The 18444-nt window shown below is 42.2% G+C and overlaps 1 pseudogene; it reads left to right on the forward strand.

Moving 5' to 3' along the window:
• Positions 1-17032, forward strand: part of LOC139226152 (myeloperoxidase-like) — an 84292-nt pseudogene extending 67260 nt beyond the window's left edge.
• Positions 17033-18444: the final 1412 nt, after the last annotated feature.

Raw genomic sequence — 18444 nt, forward strand, 5'->3', positions numbered from 1 at the left:
AAAAGATGCATCAATACCTGTTCGGCCTGAGGTTTGAATTAGAGACTGATCACAAGCCGCTCATTTCATTGTTTTCCGAGAGCAAAGGTATCAATACCAACTCTTCATTCCACATCGAAAGATGGGCGCTGATATTATCTGCCTATGATTATGTCATTCGCCACAGACCTGGCACAGCGAATTGTGCCAATGCTTTGAGCTGGTTGCCGTTCCCACACCAGAGGTGAATGTGCAGTACAAATGATCAAGCAAAGCATGAGAAGAGTAACCCAAGAGTCATTGCAGACCCGCTTGTCCTGCATACTGCTGAGTTACAGGACAAGACCCCACACACTCACAGGGGTCTCGCCTGCTGAACTCATGATGAAAAGAGGTCTTAAGACCAAGCTATCTCTGGTACACCCGGATTTAAATAATCATGTTGAATACAGAAGACAAAGTCAACAGAGGTACCATGATTGCGCAACTGTGTCACGCAAGATTTCTGTTAATGATCCTGTATATTGTGTTAGGGAAATTGATGGGATTGAAGGCCGATAAATGCCCGGGGCCTGATAGTCTGCATCCCAGAGTACTTAAGGAAGTGGCCCTAGAAATAGTGGATGCATTGGTGATCATTTTCCAACAGTCTATCGACTCTGGATCAGTTCCTATGGACTGGAGGGTAGCTAATGTAACACCACTTTTTAAAAAAGAAGGGAGAGAGAAAACGAGTAATTATAGACCGGTTACTCTGACATCAGTAGTGGAGAAAATGTTGGAATCAATTATTAAAGATGAAATAGCAGCGCATTTGGAAAGCAGTGACAGGATCGGTCCAAGTCAGCATGGATTTATGAAAGGGAAATCAGGCTTGACAAATCTTCTGGAATTTTTTGAGGATGTAACTAGTAGAGTGGACAAGGGAGAACTAGTGGATGTGGTGTATTTGGACTTTCAAAAGACTTTTGACAAGGTCCCACACAAGAGATTGGTGTGCAAAATTAAACCCCATGGTATTGGGGGTAATGTACTGACATGGCTAGAGAACTGGTTGGCAGACAGGAAGCAGAGAGTTGGGATAAACGGGTCCTTTTCAGAATGGCAGGCAGTGACTAGTGGGGTGCCGCAGGGCTCAGTGCTGCGACCCCAACTCTTTACAATATACATTCATGATTTAGATGAAGGAATTGAGTGTAATATCTCCAAGGTTGCAGATGACACTAAGCTGAGTGGTGGTGTGAACTGTGAGGAGGATGCTAAGAGGTTGCATGGTGACTTGTCCAAGTTAGGTAAGTGGGCAAATGCATGGCAGATGCAGTATAATGTGAATAAATGTAAGGATATCCACTTAGGGGTAAAAACACGAAGGCAGAATATTATCTGAATGGCGGCAGGTTAGGAAAAGGAGAGGTGCAACGAAATCTGGGTGTCATGGTACATCAGTCATTGAAAGTTGCCATGCAGGTACAGCAGGCAATAAAGAAGGCAAATGGTATGTTGGCCTTCATAGCTAGGGGATTTGAGTATAGGAGCAGGGAGGTCTTACTGCAGTTGTACAGGGCCTTGGTGAGGCTTCACCTGGAATATTGTGTTCAGTTTTGTATTGTGTTCAGTTTTGGTCTCCTAATCTGAGGAAGGACGTTCTTGCTATTGAGGGAGTGCAGCAAAGGTTCACCAGACTGATTCCCGGGATGGCAGGACTGACATATGAGGAGAGACTGGATCGACTGGGCCTGTATTCACTGGAGTTTAGAAGGATGAGAGGGGATCTCATAGAAACGTATAAGATTCTGATGGGACGGGACAGGTTAGATGCGGGTAGATTGTTCCCGATGTTGGGGAAGTCCAGAACCAGGGGACACAGTCTTAGGATAAGGGATAAGCCATTTAGGACTGAGATGAGGAGAAACATCTTCACTCAGTGAGTTATTAACCTGTGGAATTCCCTACCGCAGAGAGTTGTTGATGCCAGTTCATTGGATATATTCAAGAGGGAGTTAGATATGGCCCTTGTGGCTAAAGGGATCAAGGGGTATGGAGAGAAAGCAGGAAAGGAGTTCTGAGGTGAATGATCAGCCATGATCTTATTGAATGGTGATGGAGGCGCGAAGGGCCGAATGGCCTACTCCTGCACCTATTTTATATGTTTCTATGTATATGTGTTGAAGGGTCAGGGTCCCAAATGGATCGCTGGTATGGTCATGGCCAAGGAGGGCAACAGAGTATTCGTTATTAAGCTCAAGAATGGGCAAACATGCAGGAAACACATGGATCAGGCAAAGCTGGGGCACACAGACAAGCCAGAACAGTTGGACAAAGAAACCATTGATGACCAACCAACCTACCAGCAGTCTTCAGAGGACTCAAGAGTCATCATTGAACCCGGAATTTCCATCACGGACCTGTTCAATAAAAATGGACTTGCAATTCCTGACATGGCCACTGCCACCCCCAACAAGTCAGTCATCCAGCCATCAGCCACAACAGACTCCGCACACTCATCCAAGGCTGGAATGGAACTGAGACGGTCAATCCGGGAGCGCAAAGCACCGGACCATCTCAACCTGTGAAAGACTGTGAGGGAGGTATTGTCATTTATGTACATTCTGTTTGTAGCCACCAGATGGCGTCATTGTTGTTGGAGGCCAATGAGCAGCACGCGCATAGTGCTGCTCAGGTATAAAAGGCCACCAGTTTGAGAGTCAGGCACTTTGGGCCTAAATAAAGCAGAGCCAAGTTTGTACCTTGCTTAGTTAAACAGTACTCAGTTTGAATCTTTATTGCATACATAACATGTTCGAAATGTCTGCAGTTGCAGACTAGAATGAGCCAGTCGTGTAAAAGATCAGCGCGATGGTCACCTTTGTCTCAATGCTGAGAGCTGTCCTCAGCCTTGTCTGAGGCTGCAGATTTGCCTGCAAGACATTGCAGAGCTCTCTCAGGATGTCCTTCCTAAATCTCAGCCTTCGCACATGTTGCTCATCGCTGGGCTGCAGGAATGAAAACTGAGGTCGGTAGAGCCTTCTTGCCCGAGCTCTGGGCTGGGCCCCTCCAATGGCAGGTAGCTGGTTCCCTTGCTCCCCGTGCTCTTGTTCATCCTCAGCCTCCGGAGGCTGAAGCTGGCAAGCATCTGGCTTCTCGCCCACTATCTGGTGTGGTGGGTCAGCGTACCTGACCCTCCTCCTGACTCTCCTCTGGGCCCATTGCTGACAGCGCCGCCTTCTCCTGTGTGCCTCCCAGCCTCGCACAATCTGGACAAGGCGTTCCCCTGCCATCACAGAGCCTATCGTGTTTTCAGGCTGAACCCTCATTGTGCAGAAGTGAATGAGGCTCCCAGGCCACTGGTAGTGACCGTGAGTATAAAACGCCACTTTTTAGAAGTCGGCAAAAGTTGACAAAAGTCCTCAACAATTTTTGGAACTCTCAAAGCAGTTTCAACAACTCCGTAAAATCTTTAAGGACAAATATGGCAAAACTCCATTCTCCTGCTCTGGCTGTATCGAGCAGCCCGGCTCAGTGCTCCGATACAAAAAGCTGTTGGGGGCATCGGCAGGAATCAGGTAGGCCTTTTTATCCTGAATTTGGGGCGAGGGGCAGAGTGGCAGCAGTGCGCACTCTGATTGCGTCATTACTTCCGCAACCACAGTACCGCTGCAGAAGACGGCTGTTCGGGGCAGAAGTTGACTCCGCCGCATGGCCACTGCAATCCGGCGGTAACGGGCCTTATTCAGGAGCTTAATTTCAGCCCCACAGGCTGCAGCTTACTCACAATTGCGGCTTCTACCCAGAGTATAAGGGGTAATATAAGTCTCAATCATACTCTGTAAACTGCTGCTCGAATATTGTAATGTATTAAGTCTTGCTTGTGCCGAATAAAGTTAAATCACTGTCCCTAATACGGGTCAGCTTTGAATCAATTGGAACCAGAGTCCCTCTGGGATCTTATGCTCTTAACTTTATTATGAATTATTTTGAGTACAAAATGTTTGAATGCTCTTTTATGCTGCATTCAGTCTACAGCTATATGCTGATTGCATTTGCTTGTTCTCTAGATTCTGGTGGGAATGCAAAAGTGTTTTTACTGATGAACAGCAGCAGGTTCTTCATCAGGTTTCTTTGGCTAGGATAATTTGTGACAACACCAGGATTGGATTTCTTCCTAAGGATGTATTTGTATTTCATCCATACCCAAACAATTATGTCCCTTGTAGCCAGATTCCACAGCTAGACCTGAGCGTTTGGAGAGATGTCAACGGTACAGTATCACTGATCAAGCTTTGCATGATCTTCTAAACACCTTGTTACTATTTTAATCTGAATTAAGTTGATTTAACAAAATGCAGATTGTTTATATTTATGTATCTAGGATAAAAAAAGGGCCTCTGGGGCATACATGCTCAACCCCATCCTTGGCTGATTTCATCCCCATACACCAATTCCATCTTCCCCACACTTCCAGGGTACAGCTTACTCACGCTTGTGGCTTCTACCCAGAGTATAAGGAGTAATATAAGTTTCAATCATACTCTATAAACTGCTGCTCGAATACTGTAATGTATTAAGAACTAAAGAACAGAAACCTATAACTAATTCAATAATTCTAGCTCAACAATTTCTCTCTGACCCGTCATGGCTCATCAGGCAAACTCAAGGAGGCTTTAACCCCATTAATTGTCAAACAGAATGATTGACTCTTACCTTCCAAATACCGTAATCACTTTTTCCTTCCTAAAGGACAGCAAGGAATCAGTCTGTACCACCTGCTCTGCAATCCTGTTCTACAGGTTGATCATTCTGTGAGGAAAATAAAAATTTGGAACATCCAACCTCACTCCCTGCTTCCTCAATTTATACGCGTGGTCCCTAGGTGTACTTTTCCCAACATCTCAAACACACTGTTCACTTTTATGGACAAAAATACAGTTGAAACAAAAGTAACCCACAACTAAGACTAATGGCTGACTGGTGTTAATGCTACTCCTTACATTCTTGGTACAAAATGTGTTTGTGAGTGTCATGTATGTATGCTTGGGGTTACTAGTCACCAGGTGGCGTCACTATCGGAGGTAATTGGGCTGTGCGCACGTGTGTGCAGCCCAGGTATAAAAGGCAAGCCATCATGTAATGTAATCACTTTGGGCCCTAATAAAGCAGAGCCAGGTTTATACCTGTGTTAGTTTACAGTATTCAATCTATCGAGTTATTGCATACATAACATTTGGCAACGAGGTAACTTAAGAACCTTCGCATGCAAAGATGAGCACAATTGGAATTATGGAGAGATTCGTGGAGGGAGAGGACTGGGCAGATTTTGCAGCTCGCCTGGACCAGTACTTCGTGGCAAAATGGAGGAACCCACTGACTCAGTTAGGCGTAGGGCGGTCTTCCTCATGGTTTGCGGTCTGAAAATCTATGGACTCAAAAAGAATCTTCTCTCGCCTGCAAGTCCAATGGACAAGGACTATGAGGAATTGTGTGCTCTAGTATGTGACTATCTCAAACCAGAAGAAGGCATCATCTCACGCTATCGATTCTAAACGCACGTTCGTTCTGAGGGCCAGGATGTGTCGGAATTCATTGCTGACCTAAGACATCTAGCTGGACTGTGTAAGTTCGAAAACGCGTTGGAAGACATGCTGCGGGACTTGTTTTTAATCAGCATCAACCACGAGGTGATCCTGCGTAAGCTACTGGCGGCGGAGATGTTGGATTTGAGCAAGGCCATCATGATTGCCCAGTCATACATGATGACGGACCCAAACTTAAAGCAGATCTCAACAAAAACTTGGAACTTGGCAAGTACTGTAAACAAGATTGTATTGTCGGTTGACAGAGCTGCATATGGCAGGACCTATTCGACTACGTATGCGAAACCTGTGGCTGCTCAATGTCTGCCAACGGAAATTAATCTGATTTCACTGTGGGGGCAATCATCGGCCTCATCAGTGTCAGTTTAAACCGTACATTTGTAAAGGCTGTTCAAGACGGGGGCATCTCCAGCGCATGTGTTCGCAACTGAGCAAGCATGCTGTGATACACCATGTGGAGGATGATGACCAGTATAGCACGGATCTGGATATGCAATCAAGATACCAGCAGAGGAAGTGTAGGACTGTATTCATTCCTGACAAAGAGCCAACGGATAATGATTAATGTGAAACTTAACAGTGTGCCGGTACTGATGGAATTGGACACGGGTGTGACTCAATCAATAATGATGAGCCACAGGACATTTGACAAGCTGTGGGATACTAAGGCTGTGAGGTCTAAGCTGAGTCTAGTCAATGCCAAGTTGTGTAAGTACACGAAAGAACTCATAACGGTGATTGGCAGTGCAGTAGTCAAGGTGTCGTATGATGGTGCAGTTCATGATTTACCGTTATGGATTGTTCCAGGCAATGGTCCAATGCTGTTCAGCAGGAATTGGCTTGAAAAAATCGAATGGAATTGGAACGATATCAAAGCGTTGTCGTCGGAGGATGATACTCCATGTGCTTAAATGCTGAGCAAGTTCCCCTCGCTGTTTGATCCAGGCATCGGCAATTTCACGGGAGCCAAGGTGCAGATCCACTTGGACTCGGATCAAGACCCGTCCATCATAAAGCTCGGGCGGTTCTGTACATGATGAGGGAAAAGATTGAAATCGAACTGGACAGACTCCCGTGTGAAGGGGTCATATCACCGGTCGAATTTAACGAATGGGCCAGCCCCATTGTTCCTGTGTTGTAGCGTGATGGCACTGTCAGGATTTGTGAAGACTACAAGGTTACGATCAACCGAGTTTCAAAACAGGATCAATACCCATTACAGAAGGCTGATGACCTGTTTGCAATGCTAGCCAGGAGGAAGCCGTTCACTAAACTGGATCTGACATTGGTCTCCATGATACAGGAGCTGGTCGAGATGTCGAAGAAACTTACGTGCATCAACACTCATAAAGGACTGTTTATCTACAACAGGTATCCTTTCAGAATTCGCTCGGCTGCAGCCATATTTCAGAGGAACATGCGGAGTCTACTGAAGTCCATTCCTAGAACCGTCGTGTTCCAAGATGACATCCTGGTTACAGGTCATGACACCGCCGAACATCTGAACAACCTGAAAGAAGTTCTACATCATCTGGACAAAGTGGGACTCAGACTGAAATGTTCGAAGTGCGTCTTCATGGCACCAGAAGTCGAATTCCTGCGACGGAAAATTGCTGTTGACGGCATCAAGCCTACGGACTCAAAAACCAAGGCCATCAAAAATTCACCCAAGCCTCAGAATGTGACGGAGCTGTGTTCGTTCCTTGGTCTACTCAACTACTTCAGTAATTTCCTACCTAGATTTAGTACTTTATTCGAGCCACTGCACATGCTGCTAAGAAAAGGCGACAACTGGGTTTGGGGTGCATCTCAAGATAGAGCTTTTGAGAAAGCTACTAATTTGCTTTGCTCTAACAAGCTGCTGGTACATTTTATCCGTCCAAGTGTCTAGTATTGGCCTGTGATGCTTCATCATATGGAGTTGGTTGCATGCTCCAACAAGCTAATGAGTCGGGTAAACTACAACCTGTTGCGTATGCTTCTAAAAGTTTGTGAAAGGCAGAAAGAGCCTACAACATGGTAGAAAAAGAAGCATTAGCCTGTATGTATGGGGTTAAAAAGATGCATCAGTACCTGTTTGGTCTTCAGTTTGAACTGGAAACGGATCAAAAGCCACTCATTTCATTGTTTTCAGAAAACAAAGGTATCAATACCAATGCATCGTCCCGCATCCAGAGGTGGGCGCTGACATTATCTGCCTATGATTATGTCATTCACCATAGACCTGGCACCAAGAATTGTGCCGATGCACTGAGCAGTCTGCCGTTGCCCACACCGGAGGTGGAGACGCCACAACCTGCAGACCTACTATTAGTTATGGATGCTTTTGAAAGTGAAGGAACCCCTGTCATGGCTCAACAAGTTAAGACCTGGACCAGCCAGGACTCGATATTATTGGTTGTGAAATGTTGTGTCCTTTGTGGTGATTGGTCTGCCATATCCAAGCAAATGGGTGATGAGACCAAACCTTACAACCGTCGCAAAGATGAACTATCCATTCAGTCAGATTGTTTACTGTGGGGTAATCGTGTTGTTGTGCCTAAGAAAGGCAGAAAGAAATTTGTACATCATCTACATAGCACTCATCCCGGTATTGTCATGATGAAAGCCATTGTCAGGTCTCATGTATGGTGGCCTGGAATTGACTCAGTGCAACACTCGCATGCAGTTAAGTAAAGCACAGCAGAATCGCCGCTGAGTCTGTGGTCGTAGCCATCTAAACCATGGTCCAGGATCCACATCGACTTTGCAGGTCCCTTTCTGGGAAAGATGTTTTTAGTTGTGGTGAATGCATATTTCAAGTGGATAGAGTGTATAATCATGTCATTCAGTACATCCACCGCTACCATTGAGAGCCTTCGTGTCATGTTTTCCACTCATGGTCTGCCCGACATCGTTGTAAGCGACAACAGATCTTGCTTCATTAGTCTGGCGTTTCAAGAGTTCATGAAACTCAATGGTATCAAACATGTCAGGTCAGCACCATTCAAATTCGCATCTAATGGTCAAGCAGAGCGTGCCGTCCAAACCATCAAGCAGAGTATGAAACATGTAAATCAAGGTTCACTGCAGACTCGCTTGTCATGCATATTGCTTAGTTACAGGACAAGACCCCACACGCTTCCCGGGGTCTCCCCTGCTGAACTATTGATGAAGAGAGGTCTCAAGACGAAGCTCTCTCTTGTTCACCCTGACTTGAACGATCATGTTGAATACAGATGTCAAAGTCAGCAATGGTATCATGATCGCGCTGCTGTGCCACGCGACATTTCTGTTAACGATCCTGTGTATGTACTAAATTATGGTCAAGGTCCCAAGTGGATCGCCAGTACTGTTACGGCCAAGGAGGGTAACAGAGTGTTTATCGTCAAGCTCAAGAATTGGCAAACATGCAAGAAACATGTTGATCAGATAAAGCTGCGGCACACGGTTGAACCGGAACAGTCTGAGGCAGACACAATCTGTGCCCAACCAACCTACCCTCAGTCATCAGAGGACTCCATTGTCATCAATTAATCTGGACTTTCAATCTCTGACATGGTCTTTGCCACTCCCATCAGATCGGCTACCCAGCCCCCAGTCATAACAGACTCAGAACGCTCGCCCAAGGCTGGAATTGAACTGAGACGATCAACTCGGGCGCGGAAAGCCCTGGACTCAATTTGTAAAAAGACTGTTACTAATATCTTAAAGGGGGATATTGACATGTATGTATGCTTGGGGTTACTAGCGATCAGTTGCCACCACGGTCAGATGTCAATGGGCTGTACGCATGTGTACCTGTACCTGTGTTAGTTTACAGTATTCAGTCTATCGAGTTATTACAAACAGAACAGTGAGCAGCATGACCATTCTTTAAGTTGCTCGCTTTTTCCGGCCATTTCCTTGCAGAAAGGTTTGTCATTACTAGCTTGTTCTCAGCAACGCCCACATGTATTGCGAATAATTATCTGCCTTTATTTTACCAGCTATTTCAGGTGCTTCACTGCCCCAAATTGCAGCACAAGTTGATTTACAGAAATTAAAGCTGCCTCTTTCTTTCTCAATGGATGGTTTATTGAGTCCCAGAATATGCCACATTTAACCTGAACACTAAAAACTCCCAGAAACTATTGGTGGCACATTATTGACCCCTGATTAGCACACAAAAAGTGTAAATGAGCAAAGTGACCTTGGCGATAATATACAAATCCTTAAAGGTGACAGGACAAGTTGATAAGGTGTATAAAAATATATATTGATTACTTGTGTTTATAAACAAAGGTATAGAATATAAAAGTAAATAGATCATGCTAGTACTTTATAAATCATTGGTCAGGTCTCAGCTGGTGTATTGTGAACAATTCTGGACATCACACTTCAGGAAAGATTTAAAGGCCATAGAAAGGCGACAGAAGAAGTTTACTAGGATGTAACCAGGGATGAGGGACTTCAGTTACGAGGAGTGGTTGGAAAAGTTAGGTTAAGAGGTGACTTAATAGAGGTTTTCAATATGATGAAAGGCTTTGATAGAATAGATAGAGAAAAACTATACCCTCTGGCGAGTGGGTCAATTACCAGAAGTCATAGATTTAAAATCATTGGCCAAAGATCTAGAGGGGCGACGAGGAGAAATGTTGTCACTCAGAAAGTTGGCAGGATCTGGAATGTTCTACCTGAAAAGGCGGTGGAAGCTGATTCCATAAATTATTTTAAAAAGGAGTTGGATAGGTACTCGAAGATGAGGAACTTCCAGGGTTATGGACGGATGTAGGACTAAGCACGACTGCTCTTTCAAAGAACCAGCACATGCACGATGGGCTGAATGGCCTCCTTCTGTGCTGTAAATTCTAAAACAATTTCTTTCCATGTATTCCTCTCTTTCACCAGAAATACCTCAAGGTGACCTGTATATTTTCTGCTATTCTCTTCTTTAACTTTTCTTTTCTATAAACAGTGGAAAATATCCCCACCATCTCTTGGAATTTCCATCAATGGCATTTATCCAACAGCTTGATTCCCAGAGTCTACTACTCACCATAGAATGATAAAAATTACATCACAGTAAGGAGGCTAATTCCTCAACTGGAGCTATCTCTCTAAACCTATAACCTTTTATATTCCATTTCAATTACTTATTGATGTGAATTAACTTTCTCTGAATTCTAGTTAATTTTTAATTATTAGCTATGTCTTCCAGTGTTGGAATGCTTCATCGGTGTGAAGGGTTCAAATGACATCCTATGTGACTACTGGTCTGTCATCCAGTATTGGATGAGTAGATATTTCCTCCAATTAAGTACCTGTATTAGGATGACCAAAACAACAATAACGCGCATTTATATAATGCCTTTAATTTAGTAAAATGTCCCATCCTCATTGGTCCCCCGCCACAAACTCCGTTTCCTAGCCACCAACTCCATCCCTCTCCCTGGCCACTCTCTGAGGATGAATCAAACTGTTTGCAACCTTGGCGTCCTATTTGACCCTGAGCTGAGCTTCGACTCCATATCTTCTCTATCGGCAAGACCGCCTATCTCCGCCCCTGCCTTAGCCCACTTGCTGCTGAAACCCTCATCCATTCCTTTGTTATCTCCAGTCATGACTATTCCAATGCTCTCCTGGCTGGCATCCCTCCATAAACCTGAGCTCATTCAAAACTCTGCTTGCCATATCCTAACTTGCAACAAGTCCCACTCATCCATCACCTCTGTGCTCTGTGATCTGGAAATGTCTCGATTTTAAAATTCTTATCCTTGTGTTCAAATCTCTCCATGGCCTCGCCCCTCCCTAACTCTGTAACCTCCATCATCTCTACAACTCTCCAAGATCTCTGTACTCATAAGAACATAAGAACATAAGAATTGGGAACAGGAGTAGGCCATCTAGCCCCTCGAGCCTGCTCTGCCATTCAAAAAGATCATGGCTGATCTGGCCGTGGACTCAGCTCCACTTACCCGCCCGCTCCTCATAACCCTTAATTCTCTTATTGGTTAAAAATCTATCTATCTGTGATTTGAATACATTCAATGAGCTAGCCTCAACTGCTTCCTTGGGCAGAGAATTCCACAGATTCACAACCCTCTGGGAGAAGAAATTCCTTCTCAACTCGGTTTTAAATTGTCTCCCCCATATTTTGAGGCACAGCCTCAAAATACTCCAATTCAGGCCTCGTGCGCATCCCCAGTTTCCTTCATTCCACCACTGGCAGTCGTGCCTTCAGCCATCAAGGCTCTACACTTTATAATTCTCTACCTAAACCTCTCCAACCTCTCTATCCTCCTTTATGTTGCTCCTAAAAACATACGTCTTTGACCAAACTTTTGAGCTTTTGACCAAGCTTTGACTTGCTCTAATATTTCCTTATGTGGCTCAGTGTCTAACTTTTTCTTGCTAATGCTCCTGTGAAGTGCTGTGCGATGTTTTACTACGTTAAAGGGACTTTATAAATGTAAGTTGTGGTGAAATAACTTGTCTGGATCAGCTTTATCAATCTGCTTCAGAACTTTGAAAAATGTCAATGGATAACCTCTTTGGTCAAGAGCATACCGAACTGGTGTGAATATTCTGAATGTGAGGTAGTCTGTTGTTGCACTTGTTCAACTGAATGCCCAATAGCTTCAACTTAAATCACGGTAAACTTAGCCCCACATTAAAGACAAGATGCTGTTTATTCTAAGTTTTGTCAAACTTTAAAAAAAAACGTGTTCAGGCTTTATTCTCATTCATTGTTATCAACAAGAAATCCTGTATTGATGTAGCTTGATGCACTGAACCAGTGATGGATCTTGCTTTCTTCATCAATGAGGGATGCAGTAGATCACTTTTCCCTTGTTTTGTTACATTAAAATGTTTCCCATATTTCACATTAAATTTCAGGACATTTTGACAAAGGCAACAAAAGCAGCCCTCATTCAACCACTGATGCTTTAACTCCAGAGCTGAACTCCTGGTTTCCAGATAACAATCCTATTAAATTACAATCTTTTGCCTTATGTTATTAAACTCTTGACACTCTTCCACGAGGTGTATCCCATCAATATTCCTGGACAGCTTTTCTATTGTTCATTCAGGTACCAATGTAATATTCTTCCTCTGGTGTTATATCCACCTTAGCCCTCCTCCACCCTGGAGCTGATATTCCCATTTCTGGACTGGAGATGTTGCGACTCGTAACTTAATATAGAAACATAGAAATTAGGTGCAGGACCAGGTCATTCGGCCCTTGGAGCCTACACCGCCATTCAATAAGATTATGGCCTAGCATTCAACCTCAGTACCCCTTTCCTGCTTTGTCTCCATACCCCTTAATGCCTTTGGCCGTAAGGGCCATATCTAACTCCCTTTTGAATATATCTAACGAACTGGCCACAACAACTTTCTGCGGTAGAGAATTCCACAGGTTAACCACTCTCTGAGTGAAGAAGTTTCTCCTCGTCTCAGTCCTAAATGGCTTACCCCTTATTCTTAGACTGTGACCCCTGGTTCTGGAACTACCCAGCAACGGGAACATTCTTCCTGCCTCTAACCTGTCCAATCCCGTCAGAATTTTATATGTTTCTATGAGATCCCCTCTCATTCTTCTAAACTCCAGTGGATACAAGCCCAGTTGATCCATTCTCTCCTCATATGTCAGTCTTACCATCCCGGGAATCAATCTGGTGAACCTTTGCTGTACTCCCTCAATAGCAAGAACGTCCTACCTCAGATTAGGAGACCAAAACTGAACACAATATTCTAGGTGTGGCCTGACCAAGGCTTGTACAACTGCAGTAAGACCTCCCTGCTCCTATACTCAAATCCTCTAGCTATGAAGGCTAACATGCCATTTGCTTCTTCACCACCTGCTGTACCTGCATGCCAAACTTCAATGACTGATGTACCATGAACCCAGGTCTCGTTGCACCTCCCCTTTTCCTAATCTGTCAGCTAATATTCTGTCTTCCTGTTTTTGCCACCAAAGTGGATAACCTTACATTTATCCACATGATACTGCATCTGCCATGCATTTGCCCACTCACCTAACCTGTCCAAGTCACCCTGCAGCCTCTTAGTAACATGGCTTATTGTTACTGTGCTACATTTGTTCTTTATTAGGAAAGAAATTTAATTATTTTTCTTTTTTCTTCCATCCTTCAGGATACCATTATGAACATGTTCCTCCGAGGAAACTGGTGAATTTCGCAATAAACAGTTTTTCTGTTGTGAAAAGTAATCAACGAGTGTTCCAGTCACCTCAGAACTTCTGTAGGTTGGATCTAAAAAGGCACCAAATTAAAGTAAAATTGTAACTCGTCCTCTATAATAGCAATGAAATGATTCACAGAGTGAAATGTTAGACTGTTCTCAGCTGGGTTTTGGTGATGGAACTTGGAGAGCAGCTCCAGATATTGACAATGAAACATGGATCTTTAGAACTTGATCTTTAATAGTTTATGTCTACCTTATTCCGGGAGAAGTTTAAGCAGTGTGATTTGTTCAATCATTTCTTAAAGCTGCACGATTGAGTGATTTTATTAGCTGATTAATAATACAGTAAATGTGTTTCTGCTGGACTTTATTTAATAGGGTGGCATGTTGGTAGATTTATTCATTGTTCACATGCTGATTGTGTGTGAAAGTCTGACTGTGCAGTGGGACTCTTAAATCCAGGGCTGGATGAGGAGACAAAGCCTGACCTTGCTAGGTTCATGGAGTAACTGCTCTGATCTACATCAGAACCAACAAATTTCAGTGTTGAGGGAGGTTTCATTTAATCCATGAGCATTTTCTCTGTCTAATCAGCAACTTACACTGGAAGTTTGACTTGCTGCAGGTAGCCATAACGGTCATGACCAGTCACCCCCACAAAAAAAACACTTTGTTCAATCATTTAAAAATATATATATTGTGTCTGTAATTATATTCTAATGTTTGCTTCTGAAATAAGATAAAAATTGTGAATATTGTCAGATTGGTCAAAATAGTAATTTTCACTGAAGGGAATATCAAAAAGTTTAAAATGAACTGAAACCTTAATGTTGATAATGGCATGAAGATCGATATTGCATCTGCAATAATCAGACTCTCTGCATTCACAGGACATCCAGCTTCAATGATATGTTGTCAGTAACTAAACATTGTGAGCAGGTAATAAATCCAAGGAGTTTACATCCCATTTGCTGTTTAACATTAGAAAGATAAAGGCTCCCATTTGAGTTCATTTCTCTCATTGGGCTATGAATCTTTTCCCACACTCTGTTACCTACAAAACACAATTATTACAGTTACAGTTAAATTCAGTCTTACAATCATTTTAAGAGACACTACAGTATAACATCTAATCAACAAGTCACGGACTTTAAAAGATCTCCAGATCTCACTTTTACGCTTATCCATCTTGTGGATAATTCTTGCTAAATTTCTCTCTAGCCTTCAATTGTCCCAATCCAAATGCCAAGTAATTCTCCACTTCAACTTCAATTTCAATCCCTCTAACACGTACCAGTGTGTTTAACTCTATGCTGATTTTTTCATTAATTAGATAGTTTCTTGATGGTGTATGTGTCAATGCATTAAAAGTTGCCTCACTCTGCTGAGCCATATTAACTATTTCATGTCTCGTTGTAGTCAAGTAATTGAGCATGGCTGAGACCTGTTCTTCAGTGCAAATTCACCATTTCATTTCCAGATGATAATCACATTTGCACATTCATACCGGTATCTCAATCTCAGGCTTTCAAGTGATCTTACCAAGAGATTGTCTGGAGATCTTGGCTCATCTTTCACTGCATGTCTCGGATAGTGGGCAGGCTATCAATGTAGCTTTCTTAAAAAGTTCATAGTCAAGGACACAAATGTCTCCAAGAGAAAGCTACTGATTTATTATTCTTAACTACAATTTCCTGACTTTCACAAAAATATTAGGAAAATTCCCATTTGGTGGTGAACTTTTCCAGTTTCCATCTTGCATCTTAAGTGGAGCATCCCATTAATTACTATTCATATCTCATTCATGATCTCTGGAGGCATTTTACCGTCCAATACAATATTAACGATAGAAAGCATAGATCAAACGTTCCAACTTGGTCCAAGTTATCAACACATTTTTTAAAAATTCTTTATAACCTGTTATATTGTGCCCGAGTCCATTTTATCATGTCCAATACTGTTAAAATTTAATTCAGCAATACTAATGTTATTTGGTGAATCAGAAATAAACCCAGCTGTCAGCAGAAAGGGTTAATCCCTTTGCAGGTTTGTAAGAAGGCGGAGCAAATATGCCAGATGCACGCAATTGCTTCACTTTACGTTAAAATATTTTTTTAAAACCTTTCCCAACAGAAACATTTTTTTCTCGATACACAGCAACTGTTCTCAACCAGTTTCTTTTAATGAAAAATTAACTATCCCTTTAAACTTCAGTTAGATTTTCCCTTCTCGAGTGCTTGAAACAGCAACTCTTATCAATTTATCATTTATCAATTCATCCCAATTTCAGAAATATGTGATAGTTTACATGGTGTCTTAATATTAGTGACACAAATGCTCGTAATTCATTTACAAAGTAACTTCCATATCTTATCACGACTCCCACCTCGAGCTCTTCTGTCTTTCATCAGAAAAAACAGCATTTTAGATTGTTTCTAAACTTTTTTGTATTATTTTCAAACTTTTTTGTATTATTTCTTTTAAAAAGTTATCCAAGTCCAAGATGTTCCAGTACAACCAACATGTTTAACAAGGAGAACCATCTCAAATGTCTCAAAATTCCAATTCAAATACTGCCAATCTTCTTAAATGTGAGAAAATTATGGAACTAGAAACTTTCACATAATTTAAAATAACCAGACTTTCTCTGTGCTCACAATGTAAATTGGGTTTCTCACAATTTAATAGGTTCGTTAATTTCAATAGTTTCAATTTAATTCAGACCAATATCTTATTAACTAACCACAATATGGAGAAGATAAAATAAAACATAATAGCACAGTAAGTTATGTCGTTTTTCATTTAATTCTTTCTTCAGATGCCTTTCCAAATGACTGTAAAAATATTGAATATAACTGGAGCTTCCCTCAGTTTACATTCATATAGGCTTTTTTTTAAAAAAAAGGACACTACACTTAAGAAGACGATGCTTTTTAAACATTCAAATTGATTTAAAACGAGACCACACATTTTTCATTTAAACTATATAAGACAATAGCAATTTTTTTTACTGTAATCCAAATGAAACGATAAAATTCCTTTTTTTAGCAGACACCGTGGATCTGTAACTTCAAGGCTGATGCTTATCTTTTATAAAACAAACTGCCTTGTGTGCATTTCTAGCTCCATAAATCATAGTCAAAATAATCAGCGAAACTGCCACACTTAAACACATTTCACACTACACTCACTCCACACACTACACACAATAAACTACAGAAATTCCAGTATTTTTTAACGGTTCTTTTCACTCAGCAATTCTTGTGTTTTATTTTTCGCAGCACAAAAGCTAAAACTTCCAAGGTGTTTCATTTTTTTTTAAATTGTCTTGTAAGGTTACACACCTTTCCAGAAGGCACAGAAAGAGGTCGCAAACAAAAAATTGATTACATTGATTTAATACAAGCTTTTGGGATTGACTGGACAAAGGGAGGAAAAGGCGCCAGCCTGGGGCAGGTATGACTCATCACCAATGAAGGACAATTTCTGCGGTTGAGAACCAGACTGGTTCTATGCATTGAAACAATGGGTTTGATACATTTGATATAAACCCACAGAAGAGCCCCTGAACTGATTGGCCAAAGGGGGAAACGCAATTCTCTCTGGAGACTCCAAGTCTGCAAGGAACCAGAACAACAAAGGGACCCCACAAGGTGTACATTTTTGGAGAACAGGGTACTTGAGATAAGGAGTTATCTTTTGCCCTGTAGACTCCTTGTGCAAATTGGGGACATCCAGGTCCATCATCTCAGTCAGTCAAACGAATCACCACAAACAACATATCGATCCAAACACATTATTGGAAACCACAGCTCAGCGGGGGTATTATTCATAAAATGGATATAAGTGTACAAGCTAGAAGCAGCTCAGAAGAAATAAGTATGGAAGCAAACGGGAAAGAACAGAACTGAAGAGAACGACCAGAAGAGGGAACAACCGGACATGGAACCAAAGACCACAAACTTATAATTTACGATTACAGCTACAAACTGGATGTCTTCAGTCAATCCTCTCAGAAGTCTAGTTCTGTAGTTTTTAGTTAGTTTTTGCATAATAAACTGACACTGGGTTAAGCCTAAATTTTGCGTTACATGTAGTCTTTTTTCCTGTAATTCCCGAGGTCTACCAATCAAGGTAGAGTGTAAAACAAACACCCTACAGTCTCAGCAACTTATTCTCTAATTCCCAGTTTTTTTCCTTCCTTTGCTAAGTTCTCAGCTGGTTTAACATGCAGCTTAGCTTTTTCCCCTTGTTATCTCTAACTCCCACTCCTGCTCGTTTACACTGTTCGTGACTTTTTCTCGATAAAAAGCGTCATCCATTTTATGTTAGGTTTCACCTATCTGACATGCTCTCTCCCTCTACCTTCTTTCAGGGAGTAAACTACTCAGTCTAAGCGGCGATTAGGTGTGTTCGACTAAGCGCGTCCGGTTCATCACCAACTGGAACCTTACAAATCCGACACTGTGTTTCCGACTTCTGACACCACTGTAAGATTAGAATCACAGGTAACACACAGATACCCAAAGGATTCACAAGACATTTTATTTAAAGGAGCAGTAGTTTCAATAGAGTCAAACACAACACACAATCAGGATAGACATAGTAGACATACAACCGTGACAAGTAGCAGTTATTAGTTCTGATCGGACAGACGGCTAGTGGCATGCACAGTTCTTATCAGTAAGGAGGTGGTACTCAGTAA

The sequence above is a fragment of the Pristiophorus japonicus genome, chromosome 16, assembly GCF_044704955.1.
Source record: "Pristiophorus japonicus isolate sPriJap1 chromosome 16, sPriJap1.hap1, whole genome shotgun sequence".
Lineage (NCBI taxonomy): Eukaryota > Metazoa > Chordata > Chondrichthyes > Pristiophoridae > Pristiophorus > Pristiophorus japonicus.